We start from the raw sequence: 15,000 nt of genomic DNA, 5'->3' as shown, positions 1-15,000 counted from the left end.
GACTGATGAAATAATGGTGGACTCATAAAATGGTAGTGGACTGATGAAATAATGGTGGACTCATAAAATGGTAGTGGACTGATGAAATAATGGTGGACTGATGAAATAATGGGGGACTCATAAAATAGTAGTGGACTGATGAAATAATGGTGGACTGATGAAATAATTGTGGACTGATGAAATAATGGTGGACCGATAAAATAATGGTGGACTGATGAAATAATAGTGGACTGATGAAATAATGGTGGACTGATGAAATAATAGTGGACTGATGAAATAATAGTGGACTGATGAAATAATAGTGGACTGATGAAATAATTAAATAATGGTGGACTGATGAAATAATGGTGGACTGATGAAATAATTAAATAATGGTGGACTGATGAAATAATGGTGGACTGATGAAATAATGGTGGACTGATGAAATAATAGTGGACTGATTAAATAATGGTGGACTGATGAAATAATGGTGGACTGATGAAATAATGGTGGACTGATGAAATAATGGTGGACTGATGAAATAATGGTGGACTGATGAAATAATAGTGGGCTGATGAAATAATGGTGGGCTGATGAAATAATGGTGGACTGATGAAATAATGGTGTGCTGATTAAATAATGGTGGACTGATGAAATAATGGTGGACTGATGAAATAATGGTGGACTGATGGGATGAAAGAAGATACACACAAATGGGGTAAATTAACAAACACCTTCCCCTTTGTGTTTGTGTGTTTGTGTGTATGGTACATGTGTGTACATGCTTGAGGGTGTGTGTTCTACTGGGACAGCAGTGTGTGTACGTGTGTGTGCCTGTTTGTGTGTGTCAAATGGTTAAGTTTAGGTATTCATTCCGAGGGGTTAAGGTCAGAGGAATGGATGGGGGAAGGCTTAACAAAAACAATGCACTGTTTCCATCAAGCATCATCAAAGTACTCTCCCTGCTTGCTAGAGCATTAGGAACTGGCATAGTGGTCTAAGCAGCGTGCTCTGGCTTTGAGCCTCATGAGTTGGCGCCCAGTACTGTGCCATGTTTTTGGGAGGTATTTTTTGTGAGCGCCAAGAAGGCATATATCGACGTCCTCAGAACCTTTTCAAACGACAGAAGGTAACTAGGGATAGCATGGCAGCAAGATGGCTGCATCACATCACAGGTTAACGTACTGTAGGTGTGCTCTGATTATTAACCTTTCACTTTTCCTTTTTCTCTCCATTCTCTCTGTCTTCCTCCTCCCTTTCTCTGTCTTCCTCCTCCCTCACTTTCCCTCACTTTTTCTCCCTCTCTCTGTCTTCATCCTCCCTCTCTTTTTCTCCCTCTCTCTGTCTTCATCCTCCCTCTCTTTTTCTCGCTCTCTCTGTCTTCCTCCTCCCTCGCTTTTTCTCCCTATCTCTGTCTTCCTCGTCCCTCTCTCTGTCTTCCTCCTCCCTCTCTTTTTCTCCCTCTCTCTGTCTTCCTCCTCCCTCTCTTTTTCTCCCTCTCTCTGTCTTCCTCCTCCCTCTCTTTTTTTCCCTCTCTCTGTCTTCCTCCTCCCTCTCTTTTTCTCCCTCTCTCTGTCTTCCTCCTCCCTCTCTCTGTCTTCCTCCTCCCTCTCTTTTTCTCCCTCTCTCTGTCTTCCTCCTCCCTCTCTCTGTCTTCCTCCTCCCTCTCTTTTTCTCCCTCTCTCTGTCTTCCTCCTCCCTCTCTCTGTCTTCCTCCTCCCTCTCTTTTTCTCCCTCTCTCTGTCTTCCTCCTCCCTCTCTCTGTCTTCCTCCTCCCTCTCTTTTTCTCCCTCTCTCTGTCTTCCTCCTCCCTCTCTTTTTCTCCCTCTCTCTGTCTTCCTCCTCCCTCTCTTTTTCTCCCTCTCTCTGTCTTCCTCCTCCCTCTCTCTGTCTTCCTCCTCCCTCTCTTTTTCTCCCTCTCTCTGTCTTCCTCCTCCCTCTCTTTTTCTCCCTCTCTCTGTCTTCCTCCTCCCTCTCTCTGTCTTCCTCCTCCCTCTCTTTTTCTCCCTCTCTCTGTCTTCCTCCTCCCTCTCTCTGTCTTCCTCCTCCCTCTCTTTTTCTCCCTCTCTCTGTCTTCCTCCTCCCTCTCTCTGTCTTCCTCCTCCCTCTATTTTTCTCCCTCTCTCTGTCTTCCTCCTCCCTCTCTCTGTCTTCCTCCTTCCTCTCTTTTTCTCCCTCTCTCTGTCTTCCTCCTCCCTCTCTCTGTCTTCCTCCTCCCTCTCTTTTTCTCCCTCTCTCTGTCTTCCTCCTCCCTCTCTCTGTCTTCCTCCTCCCTCTCTTTTTCTCCCTCTCTCTGTCTTCCTCCTCCCTCTCTTTTTCTCCCTCTCTCTGTCTTCCTCCTCCCTCTCTCTGTCTTCCTCCTCCCTCTCTTTTTCTCCCTCTCTCTGTCTTCCTCCTCCCTCTCTCTGTCTTCCTCCTCCCTCTCTTTTTCTCCCTCTCTCTGTCTTCCTCCTCCCTCTCTCTGTCTTCCTCCTCCCTCTCTTTTTCTCCCTCTCTCTGTCTTCCTCCTCCCTCTCTTTTTCTCCCTCTCTCTGTCTTCCTCCTCCCTCTCTTTTTCTCCCTCTCTCTGTCTTCCTCCTCCCTCTCTCTGTCTTCCTCCTCCCTCTCTTTTTCTCCCTCTCTCTGTCTTCCTCCTCCCTCTCTCTGTCTTCCTCCTACCCTCTCTTTTTCTCCCTCTCTCTGTCTTCCTCCTCCCTCTCTCTGTCTTCCTCCTCTCTCTCTTTTTCTCCCTCTCTCTGTCTTCCTCCTCCCTCTCTCTGTCTTCCTCCTCCCTCTCTTTTTCTCCCTCTCTCTGTCTTCCTCCTCCCTCTCTTTTTCTCCCTCTCTCTGTCTTCCTCCTCCCTCTCTTTTTCTCCCTCTCTCTGTCTTCCTCCTCCCTCTCTTTTTCTCCCTCTCTCTGTCTTCCTCCTCCCTCTCTTTTTCTCCCTCTCTCTGTCTTCCACCTCCCTCTCTCTGTCTTCCTCCTCCCTCTCTTTTTCTTCCTCTCTCTGTCTTCCTCCTCCCTCTCTCTGTCTTCCTCCTCCCCCTCTTTTTCTCCCTCTCTCTGTCTTCCTCCTCCCTCTCTCTGTCTTCCTCCTCCTTCTCTTTTTCTCCCTCTCTCTGTCTTCCTCCTCCCTCTCTCTGTCTTCCTCCTCCCTCTCTTTTTCCCCCTCTCTCTGTCTTCCTCCTCCCTCTCTTTTTCTCCCTCTCTCTGTCTTCCTCTTCCCTCTCTCTGTCTTCCTCCTCCCTCTCTTTTTCTCCCTCTCTCTGTCTTCCTCCTCCCTCTCTTTTTCTCCCTCTCTCTGTCTTCCTCCTCCCTTTCTCTGTCTTCCTCCTCCCTCTCTTTTTCTTCCTCTCTCTGTCTTCCTCCTCCCTCTCTCTGTCTTCTTCCTCCCTCTCTTTTTCTCCCTCTCTCTGTCTTCCTCCTCCCTCTCTCTGTCTTCCTCCTCCCTCTCTTTTTCTCCCTCTCTCTGTCTTCCTCCTCCCTCTCTTTTTCTCCCTCTCTCTGTCTTCCTCCTCCCTCCCTTTTTCTCCCTCTTTCTGTCTTCCTCCTCCCTCTCTCTGTCTTCCTCCTCCCTCTCTTTTTCTCCCTCTCTCTGTCTTCCTCCTCCCTCTCTTTTTCTCCCTCTCTCTGTCTTCCTCCTCCCTCTCTCTGTCTTCCTCCTCCCTCTCTTTTTCTCCCTCTCTCTGTCTTCCTCCTCCCTCTCTCTGTCTTCCTCCTCCCTCTCTTTTTCTCCCTCTCTCTGTCTTCCTCCTCCCTCTCTCTGTCTTCATCCTCCCTCTCTTTTTCTCCCTCTCTCTGTCTTCCTCCTCCCTCTCTCTGTCTTCCTCCTCCCTCTCTTTTTCTCCCTCTCTCTGTCTTCCTCCTCCCTCTCTCTGTCTTCCTCCTCCCTCTCTTTTTCTCCCTCTCTCTGTCTTCCTCCTCCCTCTCTTTTTCTCCCTCTCTCTGTCTTCCTCCTCCCTCTCTTTTTCTCCCTCTTTCTGTCTTCTTCCTCCCTCTCTCTGTCTTCCTCCTCCCTCTCTTTTTCTCCCTCTCTCTGTCTTCCTCCTCCCTCTCTTTTTCTCCCTCTCTCTGTCTTCCTCCTCCCTCTCTCTGTCTTCCTCCTCCCTCTCTTTTTCTCCCTCTCTCTGTCTTCCTCCTCCCTCTCTCTGTCTTCCTCCTCCCTCTCTTTTTCTCCCTCTCTCTGTCTTCCTCCTCCCTCTCTCTGTCTTCCTCCTCCCTCCTTTTTCTCCCTCTCTCTGTCTTCCTCCTCCCTCTCTCTGTCTTCCTCCTCCCTCTCTTTTTCTCCCTCTCTCTGTCTTCCTCCTCCCTCTCTCTGTCTTCCTCCTCCCTCTCTTTTTCTCCCTCTCTCTGTCTTCCTCCTCCCTCTCTCTGTCTTCCTCCTCCCTCTCTTTTTCTCCCTCTCTCTGTCTTCCTCCTCCCTCTCTCTGTCTTCCTCCTCCCTCTCTCTGTCTTCCTCCTCCCCCTCTTTTTCTCCCTCTCTCTGTCTTCCTCCTCCCTCTCTCTGTCTTCCTCCTCTTTCTCTTTTTCTCCCTCTCTCTGTCTTCCTCCTCCCTCTCTCTGTCTTCCTCCTCCCTCTCTTTTTCCCCCTCTCTCTGTCTTCCTCCTCCCTCTCTTTTTCTCCCTCTCTCTGTCTTCCTCTTCCCTCTCTCTGTCTTCCTCCTCCCTCTCTTTTTCTCCCTCTCTCTGTCTTCCTCCTCCCTCTCTTTTTCTCCCTCTCTCTGTCTTCCTCCTCCCTTTCTCTGTCTTCCTCCTCCCTCTCTTTTTCTTCCTCTCTCTGTCTTCCTCCTCCCTCTCTCTGTCTTCTTCCTCCCTCTCTTTTTCTCCCTCTCTCTGTCTTCCTCCTCCCTCTCTCTGTCTTCCTCCTCCCTCTCTTTTTCTCCCTCTCTCTGTCTTCCTCCTCCCTCTCTTTTTCTCCCTCTCTCTGTCTTCCTCCTCCCTCTCTTTTTCTCCCTCTTTCTGTCTTCCTCCTCCCTCTCTCTGTCTTCCTCCTCCCTCTCTTTTTCTCCCTCTCTCTGTCTTCCTCCTCCCTCTCTTTTTCTCCCTCTCTCTGTCTTCCTCCTCCCTCTCTCTGTCTTCCTCCTCCCTCTCTTTTTCTCCCTCTCTCTGTCTTCCTCCTCCCTCTCTCTGTCTTCCTCCTCCCTCTCTTTTTCTCCCTCTCTCTGTCTTCCTCCTCCCTCTCTCTGTCTTCATCCTCCCTCTCTTTTTCTCCCTCTCTCTGTCTTCCTCCTCCCTCTCTCTGTCTTCCTCCTCCCTCTCTTTTTCTCCCTCTCTCTGTCTTCCTCCTCCCTCTCTCTGTCTTCCTCCTCCCTCTCTTTTTCTCCCTCTCTCTGTCTTCCTCCTCCCTCTCTTTTTCTCCCTCTCTCTGTCTTCCTCCTCCCTCTCTTTTTCTCCCTCTTTCTGTCTTCTTCCTCCCTCTCTCTGTCTTCCTCCTCCCTCTCTTTTTCTCCCTCTCTCTGTCTTCCTCCTCCCTCTCTTTTTCTCCCTCTCTCTGTCTTCCTCCTCCCTCTCTCTGTCTTCCTCCTCCCTCTCTTTTTCTCCCTCTCTCTGTCTTCCTCCTCCCTCTCTCTGTCTTCCTCCTCCCTCTCTTTTTCTCCCTCTCTCTGTCTTCCTCCTCCCTCTCTCTGTCTTCCTCCTCCCTCCTTTTTCTCCCTCTCTCTGTCTTCCTCCTCCCTCTCTCTGTCTTCCTCCTCCCTCTCTTTTTCTCCCTCTCTCTGTCTTCCTCCTCCCTCTCTCTGTCTTCCTCCTCCCTCTCTTTTTCTCCCTCTCTCTGTCTTCCTCCTCCCTCTCTCTGTCTTCCTCCTCCCTCTCTTTTTCTCCCTCTCTCTGTCTTCCTCCTCCCTCTCTCTGTCTTCCTCCTCCCTCCTTTTTCTCCCTCTCTCTGTCTTCCTCCTCCCTCTCTCTGTCTTCCTCCTCCCTCTCTTTTTCTCCCTCTCTCTGTCTTCCTCCTCCCTCTCTCTGTCTTCCTCCTCCCTCTCTTTTTCTCCCTCTCTCTGTCTTCCTCCTCCCTCTCTTTTTCTCCCTCTCTCTGTCTTCCTCCTCCCTCTCTTTTTCTCCCTCTCTCTGTCTTCCTCCTCCCTCTCTCTGTCTTCCTCCTCCCTCTCTTTTTCTCCCTCTCTCTGTCTTCCTCCTCCCTCTCTCTGTCTTCCTCCTCCCTCTCTTTTTCTCCCTCTCTCTGTCTTCCTCCTCCCTCTCTCTGTCTTCCTCCTCCCTCTCTTTTTCTCCCTCTCTCTGTCTTCCTCCTCCCTCTCTTTTTCTCCCTCTCTCTGTCTTCCTCCTCCCTCTCTTTTTCTCCCTCTCTCTGTCTTCCTCCTCCCTCTCTCTGTCTTCCTCCTTCCTCTCTTTTTCTCCCTCTCTCTGTCTTCCTCCTCCCTCTCTCTGTCTTCCTCCTCCCTCTCTTTTTCTCCCTCTCTCTGTCTTCCTCCTCCCTCTCTCTGTCTTCCTCCTCCCTCTCTTTTTCTCCCTCTCTCTGTCTTCCTCCTCCCTCTCTTTTTCTCCCTCTCTCTGTCTTCCTCCTCCCTCTCTCTGTCTTCCTCCTCCCTCTCTTTTTCTCCCTCTCTCTGTCTTCCTCCTCCCTCTCTCTGTCTTCCTCCTCCCTCTCTTTTTCTCCCTCTCTCTGTCTTCCTCCTCCCTCTCTCTGTCTTCCTCCTCCCTCTCTTTTTCTCCCTCTCTCTGTCTTCCTCCTCCCTCTCTTTTTCTCCCTCTCTCTGTCTTCCTCCTCGCTCTCTTTTTCTCCCTCTCTCTGTCTTCCTCCTCCCTCTCTCTGTCTTCCTCCTCCCTCTCTTTTTCTCCCTCTCTCTGTCTTCCTCCTCCCTCTCTCTGTCTTCCTCCTACCCTCTCTTTTTCTCCCTCTCTCTGTCTTCCTCCTCCCTCTCTCTGTCTTCCTCCTCTCTCTCTTTTTTCTCCCTCTCTCTGTCTTCCTCCTCCCTCTCTCTGTCTTCCTCCTCCCTCTCTTTTTCTCCCTCTCTCTGTCTTCCTCCTCCCTCTGTTTTTCTCCCTCTCTCTGTCTTCCTCCTCCCTCTCTTTTTCTCCCTCTCTCTGTCTTCCTCCTCCCTCTCTTTTTCTCCCTCTCTCTGTCTTCCTCCTCCCTCTCTTTTTCTCCCTCTCTCTGTCTTCCACCTCCCTCTCTCTGTCTTCCTCCTCCCTCTCTTTTTCTTCCTCTCTCTGTCTTCCTCCTCCCTCTCTCTGTCTTCCTCCTCCCCCTCTTTTTCTCCCTCTCTCTGTCTTCCTCCTCCCTCTCTTTGTCTTCCTCCTCCTTCTCTTTTTCTCCCTCTCTCTGTCTTCCTCCTCCCTCTCTCTGTCTTCCTCCTCCCTCTCTTTTTCCCCCTCTCTCTGTCTTCCTCCTCCCTCTCTTTTTCTCCCTCTCTCTGTCTTCCTCTTCCCTCTCTCTGTCTTCCTCCTCCCTCTCTTTTTCTCCCTCTCTCTGTCTTCCTCCTCCCTCTCTTTTTCTCCCTCTCTCTGTCTTCCTCCTCCCTTTCTCTGTCTTCCTCCTCCCTCTCTTTTTCTTCCTCTCTCTGTCTTCCTCCTCCCTCTCTCTGTCTTCTTCCTCCCTCTCTTTTTCTCCCTCTCTCTGTCTTCCTCCTCCCTCTCTCTGTCTTCCTCCTCCCTCTCTTTTTCTCCCTCTCTCTGTCTTCCTCCTCCCTCTCTTTTTCTCCCTCTCTCTGTCTTCCTCCTCCCTCTCTTTTTCTCCCTCTTTCTGTCTTCCTCCTCCCTCTCTCTGTCTTCCTCCTCCCTCTCTTTTTCTCCCTCTCTCTGTCTTCCTCCTCCCTCTCTTTTTCTCCCTCTCTCTGTCTTCCTCCTCCCTCTCTCTGTCTTCCTCCTCCCTCTCTTTTTCTCCCTCTCTCTGTCTTCCTCCTCCCTCTCTCTGTCTTCCTCCTCCCTCTCTTTTTCTCCCTCTCTCTGTCTTCCTCCTCCCTCTCTTTTTCTCCCTCTCTCTGTCTTCCTCCTCCCTCTCTTTTTCTCCCTCTTTCTGTCTTCTTCCTCCCTCTCTCTGTCTTCCTCCTCCCTCTCTTTTTCTCCCTCTCTCTGTCTTCCTCCTCCCTCTCTTTTTCTCCCTCTCTCTGTCTTCCTCCTCCCTCTCTCTGTCTTCCTCCTCCCTCTCTTTTTCTCCCTCTCTCTGTCTTCCTCCTCCCTCTCTCTGTCTTCCTCCTCCCTCTCTTTTTCTCCCTCTCTCTGTCTTCCTCCTCCCTCTCTCTGTCTTCCTCCTCCCTCCTTTTTCTCCCTCTCTCTGTCTTCCTCCTCCCTCTCTCTGTCTTCCTCCTCCCTCTCTTTTTCTCCCTCTCTCTGTCTTCCTCCTCCCTCTCTCTGTCTTCCTCCTCCCTCTCTTTTTCTCCCTCTCTCTGTCTTCCTCCTCCCTCTCTCTGTCTTCCTCCTCCCTCTCTTTTTCTCCCTCTCTCTGTCTTCCTCCTCCCTCTCTCTGTCTTCCTCCTCCCTCCTTTTTCTCCCTCTCTCTGTCTTCCTCCTCCCTCTCTCTGTCTTCCTCCTCCCTCTCTTTTTCTCCCTCTCTCTGTCTTCCTCCTCCCTCTCTCTGTCTTCCTCCTCCCTCTCTTTTTCTCCCTCTCTCTGTCTTCCTCCTCCCTCTCTTTTTCTCCCTCTCTCTGTCTTCCTCCTCCCTCTCTTTTTCTCCCTCTCTCTGTCTTCCTCCTCCCTCTCTCTGTCTTCCTTCTCCCTCTCTTTTTCTCCATCTCTCTGTCTTCCTCCTCCCTCTCTTTTTCTCCCTCTCTCTGTCTTCCTCCTCCCTCTCTGTCTTCCTCCTCCCTCTCTTTTTCTCCTTCTCTCTGTCTTCCTCCTCCCTCTCTTTTTCTCCCTCTCTCTGTCTTCCTCCTCCCTCTCTCTGTCTTCCTCCTCCCTCTCTTTTTCTCCCTATCTCTGTCTTCCTCCTCCCTCTCTGTCTTCCTCCTCCCTCTCTTTTTCTCCCTCTCTCTGTCTTCCTCCTCCCTCTCTCTGTCTTCCTCCTCCCTCTCTTTTTCTCCCTCTCTCTGTCTTTCTCCTCCCTCTCTTTTTCTCCCTCTCTCTGTCTTCCTCCTCCCTCTCTCTGTATTCCTCCTCCCTCTCTTTTTCTCCCTCTCTCTCCCTTCCTGGTTCTGTCTGTCTCCCCTCCTCTCTCTCGTTCTCTACCCTCTCTTTCTCTCCCTCCCTCCCCAGTCTCCACTACCCTCCACCCCCTCTTCCCCCTTCCCATCCCTGTAGGTTGAGGTGGACAACCTGAAGAGGATGTAGACAGTAGCGTTGAGAGTAGACCGTAGCGTTGAGAGTAGACCGTAGCGTTGAGAGTAGACCGTAGCGTTCAAGAGGAGCAGCTGTAAGGAGCTGCTGCCCATCGCCGAACTCAGTGGAGTCTCCTTCCCCTACTGCCTCTTGGCAACCAATAGAGACAGTATGGCAACACTAACTAAACATTTGATACTGCCAATTGCTCTCTCCCTCTTCATGTGACACTTACTCTTTCTGATGATGGTAGCATGACTTATTTTCTCTCCCTCTCTCTCTCTCTGTCTACACTTCTCTTTCTCTCTCTCTCTCCCTCCCTCCAGGTGAACCGGACTCTGACCACTACGGTCGTATGGTTGAGTTGTGCTTCATCTTCAGTGTCATCTGGTCCATCTGTGCCTCAGTCATTGAGGATGGTCGTAAGAAGATCAACAAGGTGGGGTACAGAGATGCACATATGTATGAGTGTGCATGCACACACACACACACACACACACACACACACACATACACACACACACACACACACACACACACACACACACACACACACACACACACACACACACACACACACACACACACACACACATGCGTATACAGTACACGTATAAACACACAGTGTTATAGGGTTATTGTTTATTCAGTATTTATGCACAAATATTGAACTCTCAAACACATTTGAAAGACAGTCTCTATTAATACTGAGCTTACAAACTAATAGGTATTTTTGTACACTTCATTACGGTATTAATTTCCTTCATTTATGGGATTATATTACCATATATTACTGTATTTATGCAAAGATGCTGAACTGTGTCACTGACCTTTTCTCTTGTAGTTGTCCCTTCCAGGACACCATCTATGAGTACTATGTAGACACTAAGAACAAGACCTGGGCCTCCTTTGAGGACAAGCTGCTCAAGGGCTGGCGCTACTCAGTCCCTGTTTGTGGATGTGTGTGTGTGTGTGTGTGTGTGTGTGTGTGTGTGTGTGTGTGTGTGTGTGTGTGTGTGTGTGTGTGTGTGTGTGTGTGTGTGTGTGTGTGTGTGTGTGTGTGTGTGTGTGTGTGTGTGTGTGTGTGTGTGTGTGGGGGGTGTGTGTGTGTGTGTGTGTGTGTGTGTGTGTGTGTGTGTGTGTGTGTGTGTGTGTGTGTGTGTGTGTGTGTGTGTGTGTGTGTGTGCGTGTGTGTGTGTGTGTGTGTGTGTGTGTGTGTGTGTGTGTGTGTGTGTGTGTGTGTGTGTACCTGAGAGCTCTCTGTGGCCTGAGACCGTGCCAAGCGCCTGCAGTCTGATTTGCACACACTGACTCACTGCACCACCACACACACACTGCCATGGCTCTCGACTCTATACTATCTCACTGGAATAGGAGGGTGTGTTTGTGAGTCCTGGTCTGACTGGTTTTGTGTGATATAGTAAAGTGATATCTTCAATTGGAAATGCCATTTTTCTTCTGTTCTTTATTTACTGCTGTCACATATACATATTTTCTCCCCCATTCATGTCTTTGCCTCCTATCCCTCCCCCCTTTCTCCCTCCCTCCCCCTGCATCCCTCTCCCTCCTCTTTCCATCCCACTCTCTCCCTCCCTCCCCCAGTGCTCTGCTTTATAAGCTCATGGTTCCCTGGGTGGACACGGTTGCTTATAACTTCCTGCTGCGGGTGCTGGTGACGGGTCAGTACCGGGTGTTGATGACAGGTCCAGTGGGAAGGCCTGGACTCCTCCAAGAGGGCGGTCCTCACCGTCAACATGTCCTCACAGGTGAGACAGGACAGATAACCTCTAAATAACCTACCTGGAACCTTACAACAACCTCTTGGCAAGGTCCCACTAACCTGCAAGCCATAGTCATTTCAGCTCCCTTTGACCAGTCTCACAACCACAGATCTAGTTATCTGTTACACTCTTAATGTCTCACAACCACAGATCTAGTTATCTGTTATGTAACAGTATAACTTTAGGGCGTCCCCTCGCCCCGACCCGGGCGCGAACCAGGGACCCTCTGCACACATCAACAACGGTCGCCCACGAAGCATCGTTACCCATCGCTCCACAAAAGCCGCGGCCTTTGCAGAGCAAAGGGAAACCCTACTTCAAGTCTCAGAGCAAGTGACGTAACCGATTGAAACGCTATTAGCGCGTACCTGCTAACTAGCTAGCCATTTCACATCCGTTACACTCACCCCCCTTTTGACCTCCTCCTTTTCCACAGCAACCAGTGATCCGGGTCACGGCACCAATGTAACAGTATAACTTTAAACCGTCCCCTCGCCCCGACACGGGCGCGAACCAGGGACCCTCTGCACACATCAACAACGGTCGCCCACGAAGCATCATGACCCATCGCTCCACAAAAGCCGAAACCCTACTTCAAGTCTCAGAACAAGTGACGTAACCGATTGAAACGCTATTAGCGCGTACCCGCTAACTAGCTAGCCATTTCACATCCGTTACACTTACACTCTTAATGCCAACAAGAACACTGTCCATGATGAAGACTATTCTACAGAGTATGTTGTCCTCTGTAGCTCAGTTGGTAGAGCATGGCTCCAGGTCCTCTGTAGTTCAATTGATAGAGCATGGCTCCAGGTCCTCTGTAGTTCAGTTGGCAGAGCATGGCTCCAGGTCCTCTGTAGCTCAGTTGGCAGAGCATGGCTCCAGGTCCTCTGTAGCTCAGTTGGTAGAGCATGGCTCCAGGTCCTCTGTACCTCAGTTGGTAGAGCATGGCCCCAGGTCCTCTGTACCTCAGTTGGTAGAGCATGGCTCCAGGTCCTCTGTACCTCAGTTGGTAGAGCATGGCCCCAGGTCCTCTGTACCTCAGTTGGTAGAGCATGGCTCCAGGTCCTCTGTAGCTCAGTTGGTAGAGCATGGCTCCAGGTCCTCTGTACCTCAGTTGGCAGAGCATGGCTCCAGGTCCTCTGTACCTCAGTTGGTAGAGCATGGCTCCAGGTCCTCTGTACCTCAGTTGGTAGAGCATGGCCCCAGGTCCTCTGTACCTCAGTTGGCAGAGCATGGCTCCAGGTCCTCTGTACCTCAGTTGGCAGAGCATGGCACTTCAACACCAGGATAGTGGGTTTGATTCCTGGGACCACCTGTATGAAAATGTATGGAAGCGCGACTGTAAGTCACTTTGGATAAAAGCATGTGTTAAATGGCATATATTATTGTAATATTTGTATTCATTATGTGTGGCAACATGGGCATACAGAAGTAAATTTGATTCGACGTCCAACTATTCATGTGAAGCTTAGATATTGGAAAGCCATAATCTACAGCTAAAAATACTTTGGACCAGCCACCACAGCGGGAGTAGGGGGTAATAAAGTATGATTAAGGTGAGTGCAGGTGTGTGTGTGTGTGTGTGTGTGTGTGTGTGTGTGTGTGTGTGTGTGTGTGTGTGTGTGTGTGTGTGTGTGTGTGTGTGTGTGTGTGTGTGTGTGTGTGTGTGTGTGTGTGTGTGTGTGTGTGTGTGTATGTATTAGACCAGGTTGAATAGCCTCCATCTCAGCTCAGGTCCCTACAATTTCAGAGTACACGGCTCTCACTCACAAGGCACCGCAATTAGCTGAGTCACGTACCTCGGGCCTCTCGCCTCACCACCCACCTAGCTCTGACGCGGGCGGGCGCGCACGCACAAACACACACACACCCCTGAACAGTCATTACATTACAAGAACCTGGCTGGGTGATGAAAGTACTTATAACAGCATCGTCATCATCATCACCACCACCATCATCATCATCATTAACATCCCCTGAATAACTATGAGAGAGAGAGGGAGTTAGAGAGGCAGGGAGGGAGAGAAAAAGTTGGAGAGTAGCCATCAACTCTCTCTCTGTCTGTTGATCCATCTATCGTTCACTCCATCAACCCCACTCTGATCCACTCAGTCTTCTGCTGTCCCTTATTCACTAATGTATACCTCTTTTCATATGCCTCTCTTTTTCTGGCTGACACCGCTCTTCCCGTCACCACCTCTCCATCTCTCGCTCTTCCCGTCACCACCTCTCCATCTCTCGCTCTTCCCGTCACCACCTCTCCATCTCTCGCTCTTCCTGTCACCACCTCTCCATCTCTCACTCTTCCCGTCACCACCTCTCCATCTCTCACTCTTCCCGTCACCACCTCTCCATCTCTCACTCTTCCCGTCACCACCTCTCCATCTGTCACTCTTCCCGTCACCACCTCTCCATCTCTCACTCTTCCCGTCACCACCTCTCCATCTCTCGCTCTTCCTGTCACCACCTCTCCATCTCTCGCTCTTCCCGTCACCACCTCTCCATCTCTCACTCTTCCCGTCACCACCTCTCCATCTCTCACTCTTCCCGTCACCACCTCTCCATCTGTCACTCTTCCCGTCACCACCTCTCCATCTCTCACTCTTCCTGTCACCACCTCTCCATCATTCACTCTCCATCTCTCACTCTTCCCATCACCCCCTCACCACCTCTCCATCTCTCGCTCTTCCCGTCACCACCTCTCCATCTCTCGCTCTTCCCATCACCATCTCTCCATCTCTCGCTCTTCCTGTCACCACCTCTCCATCTCTCACTCTCCATCTCTCACTCTTCCCGTCACCACCTCTCCATCTCTCACTCCCTCCATCTCTCACTCTTCTCGTCACCACCTCCCCATCTCTCACTCTTCCTGTCACCACCTCTACATCTCTCACTCTTCCCGTCACCACCTCTCCATCTCTCACTCTTCCTGTCACCACCTCTCCATCTCTCGCTCTTCCCGTCACCACCTCTCCATCTCTCGCTCTTCCTGTCACCACCTCTCCATCTCTCGCTCTTCCCGTCACCACCTCTCCATCTCTCGCTCTTCCCGTCACCACCTCTCCATCTCTCGCTCTTCCCGTCACCACCTCTCCATCTCTCACTCTTCCCGTCACCACCTCTCCATCTCTCACTCTTCCTGTCACCACCTCTACATCTCTCACTCTTCCCGTCACCACCTCTCCATCTCTCACTCTTCCCGTCACCACCTCTCCATCTCTCTCTCTCCATCTCTCACTCTTCCCGTCACAACCTCTCAATCTCTAACTCTTCCCGTCACCACCTCTCCATCTCTTTCCCTTTTTCCATCTCACTCCATCTCTTTCTCTCCATCTCTTTCCCTCTCTCTCCTTCTCTTTCCCTCACTCTCCATCTCTCTCTCACACACACACATCCACACACACCTGACCGGATCCGCTTTCGCTCTCCCTCTCATTCAATTCAATTCAATTCAATTCAAAGGGCGTTATTGGCATGGGAAACATATGTTTACATTTCCAAAGCAAGTGAAATCTCTCTCTCCCTCTCATTCTTTCTCTTTCTCCCTCTCATTCTCTCTTTCTCTCTCTCACTCTCTCTCACATACAGTGCATTCGGAAAGTATTCAGACCCCTTTCCTTTTTCCACATTTTGTTACATTACAGCCTTATTCTGAAACAGATTACATTTAAAAAATCATCATCAATCTACACACAATACCCCATAATGACAAAGTGAAAAAAGGTTTTTAGAAATGTTAGCAAATTTCTTAAAAATAAAAAACAGAAATACCTTATTTACATAAGTATTCAGATCCTTTGCTATGAGACTCAAAGTTAAGCTCAGTTGCATCCTGTTTCCATTCATCATCCTTAAGATGTTCCAACAACTTGATTGGAGTCCACCTGTGGTAAATTCAATTGATTGGAAATGATTTGGAAAGTCACACACCTGTCTATATAAGGTCCCACAGTTGACAATGCATGTCAGAGCAAAAACAAAGACATGAGGTCGAAGGAATCGTCCATAGAGGATTGTGTCGAGGCACAGATCTGGGGAAGGGTGCCAAAA

The 15,000-nt window shown here is 50.2% G+C and overlaps 1 pseudogene; it reads left to right on the top strand.

The window, feature by feature from the left end:
- Nucleotides 1-15,000, top strand: part of LOC129835426 (dynein axonemal heavy chain 2-like) — a 214,451-nt pseudogene that overhangs the window by 175,268 nt on the left and 24,183 nt on the right.

The sequence above is a fragment of the Salvelinus fontinalis genome, chromosome 36 (genome assembly GCF_029448725.1).
Source record: "Salvelinus fontinalis isolate EN_2023a chromosome 36, ASM2944872v1, whole genome shotgun sequence".
Classification (NCBI taxonomy): Eukaryota; Metazoa; Chordata; class Actinopteri; order Salmoniformes; family Salmonidae; genus Salvelinus; species Salvelinus fontinalis.
Note: the sequence above shows the minus strand (reverse complement) of the source record. Positions and strands in the feature narration are given on the sequence as shown.